Here is a 16,269-nt window from a genome sequence, read left to right as displayed (position 1 = left end):
TTCTGCTTGGTATAAAGTTCAAACCTTTGCTTGTCCTACATTGTACATACTCCACACAGGGTCCTGTAATGCATTACTGTTACATACTCACAAATTCTGTTTTTTACAATACTTTTATATTTTTTTCTATAACGGCATGTTTGTGCACTGTGGCATACCATGCAAACATAACCATGGTATTAAAATATATATATTTTACATTATTTTCCATACAGTTTTAAACACACAGTGGTTACTTTTGCACATATCTGTATTCTCTGTACTATGTCTGCCACTGTAACTATAGTTTTATAGCCCCTGGTGTCATTTTTACATCCTTTACACAGAATATTTCCTTGTACATTACGAACACCAACATGGGGTCTGCATGACTGTCTATCTGCTTGCTGGATCACTCTACCTGCCTCATTTGCACTCATCTCACCTGCTTATGAGGTGATATGCATGCCACAGACACTTCCGTGTTTGCTCGCTTGTGCATACCCCTCAGCTCCCTTTACTGGATTGCACATCTTCTTACATCCATGTAAGCACTGTGTCACTATGCCTCCATGGCAAATAAGCCTGTGTAGGCTTTATTAAATTCCCCCCAATGAGATTATGGATAAAAATATAAATGTGGAAGAACTTAGTGGAATTTTAAAATAATTGACTGTGGAAAAAGCCACAGAGATAGATAGAATTCAGTATTACATGCATTATAATATGAAATAATGGGAAAAATACATTTTGTGGAGGTATTGAATGAGTGGCTAGAAAAGGGATAGTTAAAAAAGGAAATATGTACTGAGTTATGAAATTTGTTTGAAAAAAGGGACAAAGAGGATAGTTTCATAGTTTCATAGTTTCATACAAGAGGATACTAAAAATTGGAGACCAACAGTACTGAATAATATAGATTATAAAATATTTATGAGAATAATAGGAAAAAACTAGGAAAGGTGTGGATAAGTTGCTTGAATGTTAGATTTTTGGAAAAAAGGAAAATGAAGTCAAGATCTACTGTGAATACTATGAGAAGTATTAGATAATATTATAAATAAAAAAAAGCAGAAACTAAATTTGTGGTTGAAGATGTGAGCAAAGCAACGGATAGAATACAATACGTTGAGTTATGGAATATATTAAGAGTTTACAAGTAATAAAACAATAAAATGAATCATGTCAGTGTATAAGAATAATAATGTGAGCGTAATATTAAATGGATGGTTAAGTGAAGAAATTAAAATGGAATGTGGAATAAGACAAGGTTGTCCATCAAGTAGCATTTTGTTTGCATTAGATGTGACTGTTAATAGAATGCATAAAGAATTGAAAATGGCAAGGTAAGGTATAAGATGATCAAAGGAGTATATATTCCAATAATGCTTACTTATGCAGATCATATAGTTCTAGTCACTAAGAATAAGGAATGGCTGGAACAGAGAATTAAGAAATTAAATACATATTTAAATATGCTTGGTCTAGATATTAATAAAGATAAAAGTAAAGGAATTGGGTTTTTAGGTAAACTAGAAGGTATCTTGGGAATAATGTAAAGAAAAAAAGATATCACCCTCAAGGAATTAACTGTGCTGTAAACCACCAAAAAACAACAGAAAAAGAAATGTTTCAACTCAGAAATATGACCAGAATGTCAATACAAACACCTGATTTATTTGAAAAATAAAAACAAAAGTAGGTAAGTGCTTTCACACTATACAAAGTGCTTTATCAGACCATATAAAGCTGTTCATCCCACAATCAATTAAATTTAACTAATGCACTTCTGGGGTCACCAGTGTGAATACAATATAAATGTTCTCTAATTCATTCCATTAAGGAACAGTTAGTTTTCCCATCATAAAAACTCATGCATGCTTTACATTGAATAAGATAGATTACATCAGCAGTAGTACAATTTGCTTGAATATTAAATCTAAGGAGTACCTCCATTAAGGGATGAATAAAAATATTACATCTATCAATACACATGCAATAATTGCACTTACGACAAGAATGCATCCTTACTATCTCAGCAAAACTAGGCCTATCCTGATATCCATCCTTATAGCATACTTGCCTTTTTATAGATTTTTTTGTTCTTAAAAGTAAAACTTGGTCTTTCACCTACCAAACCTTGAACAGATTCTTCTTTTAAAAAATCAGCCTACTAGTCCTAATAATCCCAGAAATAGTCCTAATATCACATGCATAACTAAGGGGAACAGAAACCCCTCTTGTCTTAGATTCATCTTCTCCATGTGCAATTCCTGAATCTGAACTAGTGAGACTGATTCCTTGGGAATAATAAGGTTGTGCTCTATCCCTTCTATAAAGAGGGATATCAGATAGCTCAGAGGTTGGGTTTCAATGGACTCTTGAAGTTTTGAGCAGTGAATTTTTAGAGAGGGCATATACTCAGAGGGAGATTAATAAAATGGGCTGTGATAGATGTGGTAGGTCTTTTGGTTTTATGGTCATTGAAAAGGTCTTTAGAAGCACCAGGATGGGGGACTGGAAATGTTTTACTGAGAGACGGGAATTACACTAGATAATTAACCTACAGGCTGACAAGGCACCTGGATTAAATGGACGGGTTTCTTTAAAACCCATTTTGAAAGCCAGAGGTCTTTTCAGATGATTTTATTGTTTTATTGAAGCTTGTTGTTGTATGGCTGTATTGAATTATTTTAAATGAATTGCTCAATTGGATTGCTGGATTGTTGAATCAGTTTATATTTAAATGATTGTGGGATGAGAAGTTTTATATGGTCTAATGAAGCGCTTTGTATAGTGTAAAGCACATTTGTATTGACATTCTGGTTGTGATTCTGTGCTGAAACCTTTCTTTTCCTGTTTTTTTATCTTGGGAATAATATTTGGAGCAAATAATAAGGAAGAAAAACAATGAGATAAAATTATACAAAAATTGAGAGAAACATGTATGTTTTGGAAATCATATAGATTGTTGTATAAGAAAAAAGTATATCTAATAAATTCTATTCTTCTAGGTAAAATGGCCTACTTAGCAAGTATTCATGTGATACCATGTAATTATAAAAAGGAGTTATTGTTGATTGTATTCTCATTTATGTGGGGATCAAGACTGAATACCATTAAAAGAGGAATTTTGTATATTAGTGAAGAGGAAGGAGGATTAGGGATATTTAATCCTATTGTCCATATAACTTCGTTGAGTCTGTATAAAGCTTTGGTAGGACTAAAAGAGGAAAATAGAAATTTAGTAGATATTATGATACAGATTAAATATAAAGATATTTGGGAAAAAATAATATTTGGGAAAAGATGGATGAATAATGTAAATGACAATATAAAAGAGTATCAGATTAAAATTTTATTATGGAAATTGAATATAGAAAATGTAGAAAAGAATGGTATTTAAATATGAGTGAACACTATTTTATTTACCCTTGGAAGCATTTAGAAAATGAAAAAGAAATGCAATTAAAACAAGGCTTATATGGTGCAACGGATTTGTGAATGTAAAGATTGCATGTGAAGACTAACAATAAGTAAACTGCCAGTTAAAGCAAATATGCCCCATAAAAGGATTCAAGAAAGGGTATACTGTGGAGAAGTTGAAACAACAGAGCATGTTTTTTGAAGTATAAAAGAATGAGAGAATTGTGGGAGAAATTGTGTGAAAATAAGACATTGATAGACATTAAGAGTGTAGAAGACATAAACATGAATGTGATACAATATGGCTATTACGGCAACTGAAAAAAAGGTGAAAAAATTGTTAAAATGTTATTTTATATCCTATGGACAATATGGAATGAGAGACTGAATTAAATAAAATTTAATGGAAATGGGTATTTTCTGAAATTTTGAAGAAGATACATAACCTATGATGGAAAATGTTCTTTGTTTCTATATTGAAAAGTTCTATATCAGCTCATATACCTTTCTCTTGATTGTATTAAGCTACTCATCCTGAATGTATGAAAGATATCTCCAGTGTAACCCACCCTAATTTGTAAAAGCCTCTCAGTTTATATAATGTAAATTGTTTCCAGTGATACAAGATTGTAATATTTCTATATGTTTGTACACTAGTCTACTATATTTCCAAGTCCATAGGAATTGTATAATTGAAACTAAATATCTTACTGTAACCTTGCTAATTGTTTTTGGAGCTTTTCTCTCCAGGACTCCATTGAAAACGAGTTCTTTTGGCCCAATGGACTATCCTGGTAAACCAACTGCAAATAAATAAATAAATAAAATAAAGATACGCTTTTGGTTGTGGAAAAAAGGATGAGTTGGGGTAGAATAATGGAAGCATATGAAATTGTATTATGTTGTAAATCTAAAAATGTAAATAATTGTAAACAATGTATATGATGTATATAATGTAAATAATGATTGTAAGTTGTAATTAATAAAGAACCCCTACTCTTTTTGGAAGGTTCCACAGAATCTTTTACATCCACCTGAGCTACCACAAACTCAAGCAGATGGGGCCTTGTTTTAACATTTCATATGCAGGATAGCACACTCAGGAGTGCAACCCCCCCACCCCATGCTACACTACAATGTTAGCAAGCAATCTATCTGGTGTGGGGGTAGACCCCTCAGCCTTCTACACAAAAGGTGAGTGTGCTACCTGTTGTGCAACTGACACTGATGAAGCTTTTTATGAGGTAAACAATTTATCAAATTGTCTAATAAGGTTAGTTCTTTCCACATAATACCTGAGAGATGCATAAACATCCATACAATATAAAATTATTCTGCCTTATTTTTACTGAGAAAGACAGACAACTGAATGGATTGATTTGTGGTAAATTCAGACACCACCTTAATCAAAAAGGAAAGACTTGTTCTTAAAAAAATCTGTATTTGTGGAAGACTAGACAAGGTTCTTTATGCATTAAAACTTGCAGTTCAGAAATAATTTTTGGTGAAGGTGAATGCAACTAAGAAAAAAAGTGAATACTAGTGATGGAGGTAAATTGAATTAACAGACTCAAAAGAAGCTAGTATAAATCTTTATGTTACAAAACTAAGATCCCAAGGTATGGCTACTGGGTGTCTAGGTGGCCTCAGGAATAGAACATGGGTTTAAGCTTAGCCATCGACTGAAAGTTTCATCAAACGGATAAACATTGAACCCTATTCATCGAATGTCCATTTTTCAAATGTTCATTTCAGCGAACATATATGAGATGGGGAAAGTGACTAGTTGGCCAACACTTCCCTGTCTCACACTCCGCAGTGTTTCAAACCCACCCAGGTGGGTGTCCTTCATCCCCACACCCCCCAACATGGGGAGCTTCACCCCACACCCCCCAACTATATATACCAACTGTGAAACCACACTACAGTGCGGAAAAGGGCATGAAAGTAGTTGGCCAACATTAAGAAATTTGCCCTTTTCCTCACTGTAGTACAATCTCAGAGTTTGAAATACTGTGGTGTGTGAGACAGGGAAGGACAACTAGTCACTTCCCTGTCTGACATGTTTGCAGAAATGAATGTTTGATGAATGAACGTTCGATGAATAGGATTCGATGCTTAGCCATTCAATGAAACTTTAATTTCATGGCTAAACATAGACCCGTATAACACCTGTAATGACAGCTCTGGGAAGTTCAACAGGTATGCAAGCAGATATGGCTGACAGCAGCACCTTTATGAAAGATTATAACAAACCAACATTGAGCAGCAAAACCATATATTGTAAGATATGTGGAGAGTGATTAAGAAGTAGCACTTGAGTTTACAGACCTCTTTTGGCAACACTGGAAAAACTTTGTCTATCTTGAACAGCAAGCTTTCATAGTATTAGGATATTTTTTCTTTGCTTGTCTTAAAACAGATAGTACATCTTCAGAAAAAGATGTACGTAGGGAGTCAACCTGAGCTCTTCTGTGGTGTAAGACTGAGATCCTTGGGATCTCCATATAACACCTGTCCATACTTCTGTGTTTGAAGTTTATTGGGAGAGGTAATGAATAATAAACCATGCTTGCTTTACCCAGCATGGAGCTATAATAATATGATTCAATTTTATTTCGTTAACATTTTGGAGAAAATGCATAAGTAAGTCCTTTGTTCTGAGGGACTGAAAATGTATTTGCTGCTGGTACCATTTAATGAGTTAATCTGAAGAAGAGCACCAGCAGTCAGTTGTAAAAGTGAGAAATAAATAAATTTGTACTTCACAAGTTCAGGTCTTTACTATGTCCAGAAATGCCATTTTTCTGTTCAGTTTCACAGAAATTAAAATTTTTCTACTTTGAGAGTCTGCTGCTTTGCAATATACATGGCCTGAAGAAATCAAATTAATTTTGATTGCCTGCTCACATACAGTCACTAGTAATATACAAAGTTGGGAGGGCTGAGCACCTCCTTGTCTTTTTTTTTTTATGTATCACATTACCGTGATATTCCCTGTGACTATCTGGAGAGTTTCTGATTGCAACAATGGCTGGAAAATGATTAGTGAAACATGGATTACCACATTTTCTTTCATGTGAACATGCTTCTGATGAGGGGAAAACATCATACTCTTTGAAATGATCTGTAAAAAATGATATCTGTCACCTAGGGGAAGCTGAGAGATAGTGATAAAGTGAAGATGGAAGAGGATATTATAAAATATAGTGCATTGTATTCTTAATAATCTTATAAGGCTAGCTCATGCAGGATGGCACACTATTCTGTCATGCTTCAGCAGTTGTTGGGTTTACACTGCATGTGTTTTTGTGGTTATTCTTTAGGTGTAGGCAGAAGATTTACTGAATCCACAAGTAAATAAAACAATACATAGTATCACAGTGAGATCATAGAAGTCACCAAAATAGTGAATGCCATGCAGTTAGCCATATCCAGTCATCCAAATGCCACTCATGGAATGCTTCACCCTCAGAATGACAGGCTCTGGATGTAAACATTACAACAAACAAGCCATGTGTCTTCATTTTATATTTCATATTTTAAAGTAACTACAGAAATAGATACATGTGCTCAGGCATCTCAGGAAGAATTGTAAGATCAGGTTTTATTTAAATGTAGATTGGTAGATAAAAATACAGTATTCTCTTTGTATAAATCAAATTAAGCAAGCCTTCACATTTTGCATGCAGGTTCAGCGAATGCACTTTCAATCAGTGAAAATAACTTTCAGTCAAGAATACTGATAAGAACATAATGTGCTAACAGAATGTGCAGTACATTGAGTACAAACAAATCTTGTTTAGATGGTATGAAGCTTGGGAACCAAGGTTAAAGCGGTGTGTAGAAATTTACAGGGGTTTGGTTTTATTAGGAGATACTTCAGACACAGTTAGTTAATTTGGACTGATATGCAGAAAGTCATTGCAGTGCAGTCATCAGAAGTTTGGTGCAGACACTTGAGAGTGAGTGCAGAATTCAGGGCAAATATCCAGCATTCCAGAATATTAAATATATTATTCAGGAGGAAGGCAGTATGAGTGCAGAAGCTACAGACATAATTTTCAGTTTATTTCAGTTTACCAACACTGTTATTGGAGATTATAAGATTTGACATTCTGAGTATACAATTTATGAGCAATATAATGAGTGCAGAATCTACGGAGATTAAGATTTGATTTGAATATTGTTGACATCTACCTCCAATGCACATAATAAAATATTCTTAACTGAACTACAGTGTATGCAGACTTTTGTTCAGAAATGTACAAGACGATTTGGCACATAAAGGAGAGACTGTCAGCTTTGCAGCACAGTTCTGGGTAATTAAAAGTTAAAGACATTCATTCCAATCTCATTCCAATTTCTTCCAGTTATTTCCAGTTTATTCCAGTATTCTACACAATGACAAGCCACCATCGATGGAAGGGACAATAAGTAAGTCCCAAAACTCCAAAGCAACCTTGCAAATCTATCAGCAGACATAGTAAGTGTATTTTACAAGCAGCAATGTTCCTACTTCAGAACATTTAGAGTAAAGTCTCTTAAGAACTTCAATCTCCAAAATACCAATGTCAATGACATTATCCATTTAATAGCAATGTATTGGAAAACTTTACCATGTCACAAGCAGACAATAGACTTCCAGTGTGACATCACAGAGTCAAGAAAATCCTTACAAGAGAGAGTTTTAAAAAGCAACGAGACATCTCTCAACCTTCTTAAAGCAACTTCAACTTTCCTTATGTAAGCATTCATATTATTACAATGAATTTTCTAGCTAAATCATGCAGTTAATCCAGATAGGTTTAAACACATCAGTAAATGTAAATTGCATAGATATGTCAAACAGTACTTCTACATTAAAGGCACAAGTAAATGTGTGGTTTAAAGTTAAAAACTGGGTAAAGCAGTCTAAACACTGTATTCCAGAAATGTTCATTTAAATTTTAGTGTTATTAGTTCATGAATGTTAAATCTTTCTGGACGCAAAAGGTTTAAAACACAAAGGCACACTGTAATGTCTCATAATTCGCAATATGATTCAGTTTCTAATATCAGTATGGTTTCAGACTTAAATACAAATTCTAGCTTATAGTTTTCAGAAATCATTGTAAATGCTACAGGATGTGTAATTCAAAATACAGAGTTAAGTTTCAGTATTGCAAATACAGATGTAAACAGTCAGTCTATAATTTCCAGACAAAACACAAAGCAAACATTTGCAATGTCTGAAGTTCATGTTATTTCAAATACAGATGTTCAGAATGTAATAAATTCTAGTTTATTGTTTTCAGAAGCCAGTACAAATATTGTACTGAGTGGGGATAAGAGGGATCAGAGTACAGATTTTGATCAGTTTAATAAATTAATCACCATCATAAGTGATACACAGACTTACTGTATTTACTTACTTTTTACTTATTTGTTTTCTTTCTTGTGTAAAGGCATTGTATTTCTGTACTGTTTTAACTGTAATCAGCCTGCAAGCTCTTCACCTCCAAACAGAGGGGAAAATAAAGAAGGAATGCATACCATAGCTCAAGTTAGTGTTATTACTGGTGTTTTGAGGAAAAATAAAGAGGAAATGCATACCACAGCTCAAGTCAGTGTTGATGCTAGTTCTATAAAAAAGTATTTTCAGCTTATCTATAGAGGGTGCAATAGTCTAGCACCAAACCACATTATTTATCTGTCATTGTTTAAGGATAAGAGAAGTGAAAATATTTCATTGTTTACAGAAAAGAAATTATGAAATAATGTACTGATTAATACAGTCACATCAATTTCAGTTACAAATATACCTCTACTAGAGGACGAGTCCAGCTATGTCAGGATTTGAAGGGTCAAAGGTTACGGTAGGGAGCAGTTCTGAGTGTAACAGTACCATACTATGTATGGACATGTCATCAGAGTTACATGTTGTTTTTGACTTCAATAACAAGATTTTATGAAAAAATAAAAATGCTACAGAATGTACATCAGTATACACAGCTGACACTTGTAAGAATTTGTGTTTAGTAGATTGTACAAATGATGTACAGAATTTGAAAAATTGGTTACGACAGGAACACGCCAATTCATGGGTTAAAGATAAAATAAATTCCGGTTCAGCTGCCACAGCTGAAGTGCAGGCAGTCAAGTTACCACAGTTTCAGAAACAGTATCTTATTCAAAGAAAAGCAAAGACAGACTGGAAATTTCAGCTCACTTTTATAGCCAGTAAGAAAAAGGTAATAGATTTAAAATTGGTATACATATTTATCATTCTGGAAGTATATGCTATGTATGATAGACCAGAATTATAGTCAAGTTAATTCACAGAATAAATGATTTACAGTTACAGATCTGGCAAATGAATTTTTTGTGTTATTTTTTTGTTTTAGTAGACATTGTTAAAATCTTTGAATTATGGTAATAAAGTATTGCAATGCATAAATAATATCTTGATACAGAGACAGAACAGCATTTACAGATATTTAATGCTGTTTTGCTAGTTTTACAGAATGTAGAATTTAAAGTCAATGTTACATTTTAAAAGTGACAGTATACTCAAAAGTTCAGATCCAATGCAAGACAAATGTGCAGCATACGTCATTAAAGTCAGAAGTTCAACTCTCATGCAACTTGTATAAAGGACAGACAAGAAAATTTCCAGAATCAGATCAGATCAATTCCAGTAACAAATGTGTATATGTAACAGTTCAAGATTTTATATATTTCATGCAGAAATTATAGTTTATCAAGCACACCAGAATCACAGACTTACATAACTGAGTTATCAGATTTCAGGCCAGCTCAGCAACCTGAATTAAAGACAGTACTGTATGCCATAAAACAGTATGGAGAATATCAGTTTAATATTATTAGTGACAGCTTTATGCAGTAACAGTTCTTACTATTTATCCAAGAAAATTGTAGACAGTAATAATAAATCCTTGCAGCATTCAGTAGCACTGAAACAGTTAACTGATGTCAGCTAAAATAACAGCTATATGTGAGGCAGTGGGCTGATACCTGCACACTGAAGAAATTCTTTTGTAAATTATGACCCGAGGGTCACAGAGTAAACACAGAAAATTCACCAGTTAAAATTAAGTTTATAAAGGTGCAGAAATGCAAAAATATTAAAATATTATTAGTGTCAGATTACTACTTTAGTTCCTTTTGAGATTATGACAGCGAAAAACAATGTCACTGTGGTTTCCATTTGATTTAATAATGAAGTTACATCCTTTCCATTTCACTGTAGAACATTATCAGTTCAATTACAGACATGCAAGAATTATTAATAACATAGGTGTAGTTCACTACAGTTCATTATCAGTTTGTTTATAGACTTACAAGAGTTTATTAGTAGTATATGTTTATTTCACACAGAAAAATATAGATAAAGTCAGGGAAACAACCAATGCTATCAGTTTACAATTGTTAAAGCTACAAATGTTATTTTAAGGCCCTGATATTTTTGATGCTTTGCAGATATTGCTACAAAAAGATATGCTGTCAGTTTTGGATAATTGAATAATTTCCAGTTTGGTTTTCAGAATGCATGCTTTTCAATACAGTCAATTAAAAATATTACATTAGCCAGCCAGCCTTGCACATGAGATGGGGAAGGGGTGGGGTTGGAAGGCCTAAGTGTAAAAGGGACATAGGAAAGGGCACTGGGACATTAAGGCAGCTCCTCCAATACCTCAGCAGTGACTGGTATAATGCAGAGTAAGGCCTAAACTTGGCAAGAGCTATGGTGCACAAGTCAACAATCTACAGAAAGACAAGACCATCAAAGCTAGAAGTGAACATTTTGTTTTTTCTTCAATTCTGTTTAGTAAATGTGTTTCAGTTATCTATAGAAAGTTTTCTTTAGAATTAAAATGAATATACAGAATTTAGTTAACTATATGAACATTAGAAAGTTTAACATAAAAGTGAGTTCAAATAATAAGATATTTGGTAGGAAAAAATGTGTATACCACAGATGTGTATTTATGCAGATTAGAGTTAAAGCATGTATTCAAATGTTTTTATGTTTTTAGACAATTGTATAACAGTACTAGTTTTCACTTTATGCTTTTATCCGTGTTCAAGTGATACTGACAGAAAAAACATTATTCCTCTAGTGATGGTTTAGGTTCCAGAATATACCATTTACCAGGTTTCACATTGTGCTTTTATCTGTGTTCAGATAATACTGGCAGAAAAGATATTCCTTTAATATTAGTTTAGTTAGTTTTCAGAGAATAACATTTATGCACAACTATTTTACACATTCAGTATAAATATGTATCACGTTAGTATAAATTTCAGTCAAGTTTTTGAATATGACATTAACACTTGGTTATGAGTTCAGTATAGCACATTTCAGTAAGATTTCAGAATATAACAGTCATACTCAGTTATACATTTCTAACAGCATTACTGGACAGTTTACATCACATCTCACGTTATTCAGTCATTAGTTTTAAGGGTAAAGTGACAGAATTATTTGTAACAGGCTTATCAAGATAAGTTATCTAAAGAATAAGTAGTGATATTTATTTAATATACTCAAGGCATAAAAAGGTCAGGCTTAATTTGTTAATTAATTTACAGAATACAGTGCACATTACATAATAATTATGGTATATTAGATAGAAAGTTAAAAAGACACTGACAAGGTATGCAAAGGTATAGATCTGAAATACAGAAAGCATAGGTTTTATTAAATGTACTTCTGCTATTACAGCACATAGATATTTACAGGCTATTTAAGGCACACATTTAAAAGGAAGACATCTATTACAGTACATAGAAATTAAAAAGATAAATAGATGGGATCAGCAAAAGCTGATTAGTAACAAATCTAGCTAAAGATTTACAGAAACAAGTTAATATGTAATTATGCTTCAAGATACATATATTATAGGTGTAAAAAGGAGTGCTGCAGTTGTAAGATGTAAATAATTGCCCAGTTATACTTAAATTATAAAGTTAAGAGATTCAGTCTAAAATATTTTCAAATAATTAACAGACCATAAATGCTCAAGTAACACCTATTGGTCATAATTAAAATTGTAATTTTATTTACCAAATAAAGAACACTTACTTTATATTACTTTTAGTGGTCATTATAGTATTCTTCACAGACTATATTAATAGAATTATAAAATAATTACAGAAGTAAATCCCATTTCAGTAATTTCAGAGACAATTGTTACAGAATAAATGTTACATAAATACAGTTAGTAGAATAGATCTTGCATAGGCCTGGAAATGTAAGGTTAGGCCTGTGTTTTAATTTTATATTTCATATTTTAAAGTAACTACAGAAATAGTTACCTGCACTCAGGTATTTCAGGAGGAAATATAAGATCAGGTTTCATTTGAATGTAGTTTGTTAGACAAAAATACAGTATTCTCTTTGCATAAGTCTAGAAATGTAGCCATATTAAAGCAGGCTTTCATATTTTTCAGGTAGGTTAAGTGAATGCACTTTCAATAAGTTCCAGGAGTATTATGAGCCTAAAAGAGTTTGTCATATATGTATGTGCCATTTGTTTTCCAACAGTAACTAAGGTTCACAGGAAACTATTTCTGCATGTTTAACTGAGTTAAGGCACAGCACACTGTTGAGTTCAGATACCTATATAATTCATGGCCGAGTGATACAGTTGTGTGAGGCATAACATGGCAAAGTGAGGAGCAAACATTCTAATTTGCCCTTGGAATGAGATGTGAATTAGGATAAAGCAGCAAAAGCTGATCAGAATTCAAACAAAAGAGCTTTCAGAAAATTTAAATGTGTGCAAAATTACAGTGAAGCTGCAATTTGTTGGTAACAGATAGAGCAGTGCTATGAAGCCAATGCATAATGCGAGTACAGAGTGACATCAAAGTCAGCTTTAGTTATACATAATACTGATGATGCAGTTAGAAGTATTTGTTCATTCATTTAAATTAATAAAAATAATTGAAAAGTATTCAGCTCAGGAAGCACCACTTTGTGATTAAAAGCACAACAAAAAGCCACATCTATCTTTTAAGAGTGGTTGTGGGAAAAGTGGTCATGCCAACCATTCTCTCAATTATGCAGTTCTTGTTAGAACTTTCAATGCCTGAGTTACATGTAACTGAGGCAAACAAAGCTAATGGCTGTGCACAGTCAAATGTGTTCAATATCAAAAATGATCTACATAAAACAGAAAACAACTTGTTTGTGAATGCTGTTCATTTATATGGTGAGACTGTGTGCACAATTTTCTCCCTGAGCCCCTTAGATACTAGAGTTGCATGTTATATTATTACTGAGAGTGCATTAACACAGCTGACCTTAAGAAATTCACTACCTGAATCAAATGCTTCATGACTGACTTGATGAGCATAAATGGCACATCTATCACATTTAAATGAAAATTCTACCTTAGAAGTAAAGTTGTCACTCTTTTTCTGAACTATTTTAACAGGTCAAAATCACTCTGGCTATTTCTTATAGAATTTTAATAAATTTTCTGCAAAATGGCTGCCAATGGGACTTATATCAACAGGGTCTTGTTTTTCTTCAAGCATTTTCTTTCCAATAATCCATTTCAAGTCTGCTTTATATGGGTCATACTAGACATAAGGAAGTAGTGGAGTATTCCCATGCCACTGACATATAATGGAACTAGTGTCAGTTGCTGTCATCTTATATACATTCTGTAACGGGACTTCTTCTTTTATTTCTTGAATGGCCCACATTTTGTGTGTCTCGGGACTTGTTTTACAGTAAACTAAGTAGTTATACATCTGCAACCAAAAAGTAGCTAAATTGCAGGTCTTTGTTCAAAGTATCTTTTTGTAGTTCAAGATAAATTGACAGTCCCCTCCCCCACCACTTTGGTAAATATGTTGATACTTTATAAGAATTACAAGAAAAAGTATTTTCTGGCTTTTCTCTAAATGTTACAGACATCTTTGATACTACATTTAAGTCATCTTAAAATATAAAGCAGTATAACAAAAACATTTAAAGTTTAAAGCCTAGCATTTCAATACTGTGATGCTGTTTATATAAATTTGCCGAAAGAGGTGACAACTGCCTTTGAACCAATGACTGATCTAATTGCTCTGTTTTGCTATGAAAGGCATGGCTACACTGGAAACAGCAGTGAAAATCAGTTTAAGCTCTCTCCTTCTCTGCAATATAGGCAATAGAAAACTATTTTACACTTCTATGTCTTTATTACAGCAGTTGATGAGCTCCTGACATCAGCAGGACTACCTACCTAGGAGAAAGATTATATAAGGTATCTTGGAGGAAGTATTATAGTTTTATGGAAAGAAGCAAGGGGACAAAAGTTAAGTGTTTACAGCATTATACTGTCTAAGGGCAATAGACTGGATGTTTTTGATTGTATGTTGATAGAGGACTTTGAGGTTGCTGAGTAGAAGCACCTGCCTTACATAAAATGACAATATGCTGAGTTCTTTCAGTAAGAGAAGGGCAGAACTAAAATATCTATGGCAGTTGGTAGTAGCACATTTAGCATTAATATGTGCATAACAGAATAGAGAACATTGACTGTATGATGTAGATAAAAAATATTTGTTCTCTTTTGCTAAGATGAATACAGTTATTTTATTTTATATTAATTTGCAATAATAGGAACACATAGTTAAATATGGCATACAGCAGAACTACAGAAATGAGTTTAGGAACATTTGATGTATTTATAAAGATGAATGGTCTTGCTAGGAATATATATATATATATATATATATATATATATATATATATATATATATATATATATATATATATATATTGAAGACATAAAGCTGTTAATCCTAATAGCAATTGACAAGAAGAATATGGTGTCAAGATTAAGGACTTTGATAGCTGAAATTAATTACTTAATTAAAGAATTGAAAATTGGTATTTAACTGATGGTAGATGTACATTATACAAAATTATTTCAACATATATTTTTATATTGTGATGTTTTCAATATTAATAAAGATTTTCAAAAAATGTATAACAGCACTCTCATCATTTTAAATCATTTTTGAATAATTTGTTCAAATCCTTTGCAATGTGACTCTTTTAGCTGATATCATTAAGACTGTAAGAAAACAAAAGTGTCAAAAATGATTCACTGAAACAATCAAATAATGATAAATAAACTTTTTTTTCTATTTTGACACATGACCGGGCTATAATTTTTCAAGCGGGCAAGTGCTTCTGATTGCCTTTGAAGAGCAGTGCCATATCTAGAATAGGGTGAAGAACATAGCTACCATGGGCACAAGGTCTCAGGTGGCACAATCAGCAGTTGCTGATGGTGCAGGAGTCCAGTAGCGGCATTGTTTTATGTATTTGTAAGGATTTAATGGCTTCAAAAATGAATGCTGACAATGCATTTATGACTCATCTGAAGTCCTGTAGTGCTTAGCGTGGGGTAACTGTGTAACTGTAGCAAACAGCTTCTACATTCAGTGTTTTTTTATTTCAAATTAGCTGAGATTTCCCATTCTGTGGAGCTGGACAGCATAAAAGTTAAAGCAGCATAGATGCACCTGTCTTAACAGTGACATCCACTTAAAAGACACTTCATGAACTGCAGCACTAGTGGATCATCAGCTGATCAATATCACATCAGTAAATACAATTCTTACAGTAGAATGATTCTCTCCTGTTAATTTGGTCATTGTGTCTGAGATATAATTATGAACCTGTTCTTAAAATTCATCTTCAGGCCTCCTCTGAAGAATATTAATTTTAGAGACTTAATAGGTTAATGTTTAGACTAGAATGACAAAAACACTGATTTTATAACACTACTACAACCATAGGTCTCAACCTGCTAATAGGCCAATGTGGAACACAGACCATAGCAATGTGTG

Source organism: Protopterus annectens, chromosome 1.part1 (genome assembly GCF_019279795.1).
Source record: "Protopterus annectens isolate FY-2018-M chromosome 1.part1, PAN1.0, whole genome shotgun sequence".
NCBI lineage: Eukaryota > Metazoa > Chordata > Ceratodontiformes > Protopteridae > Protopterus > Protopterus annectens.
The sequence above is the reverse complement of the archived record's forward strand: the minus strand, read 5'-3'. Positions refer to the sequence as shown.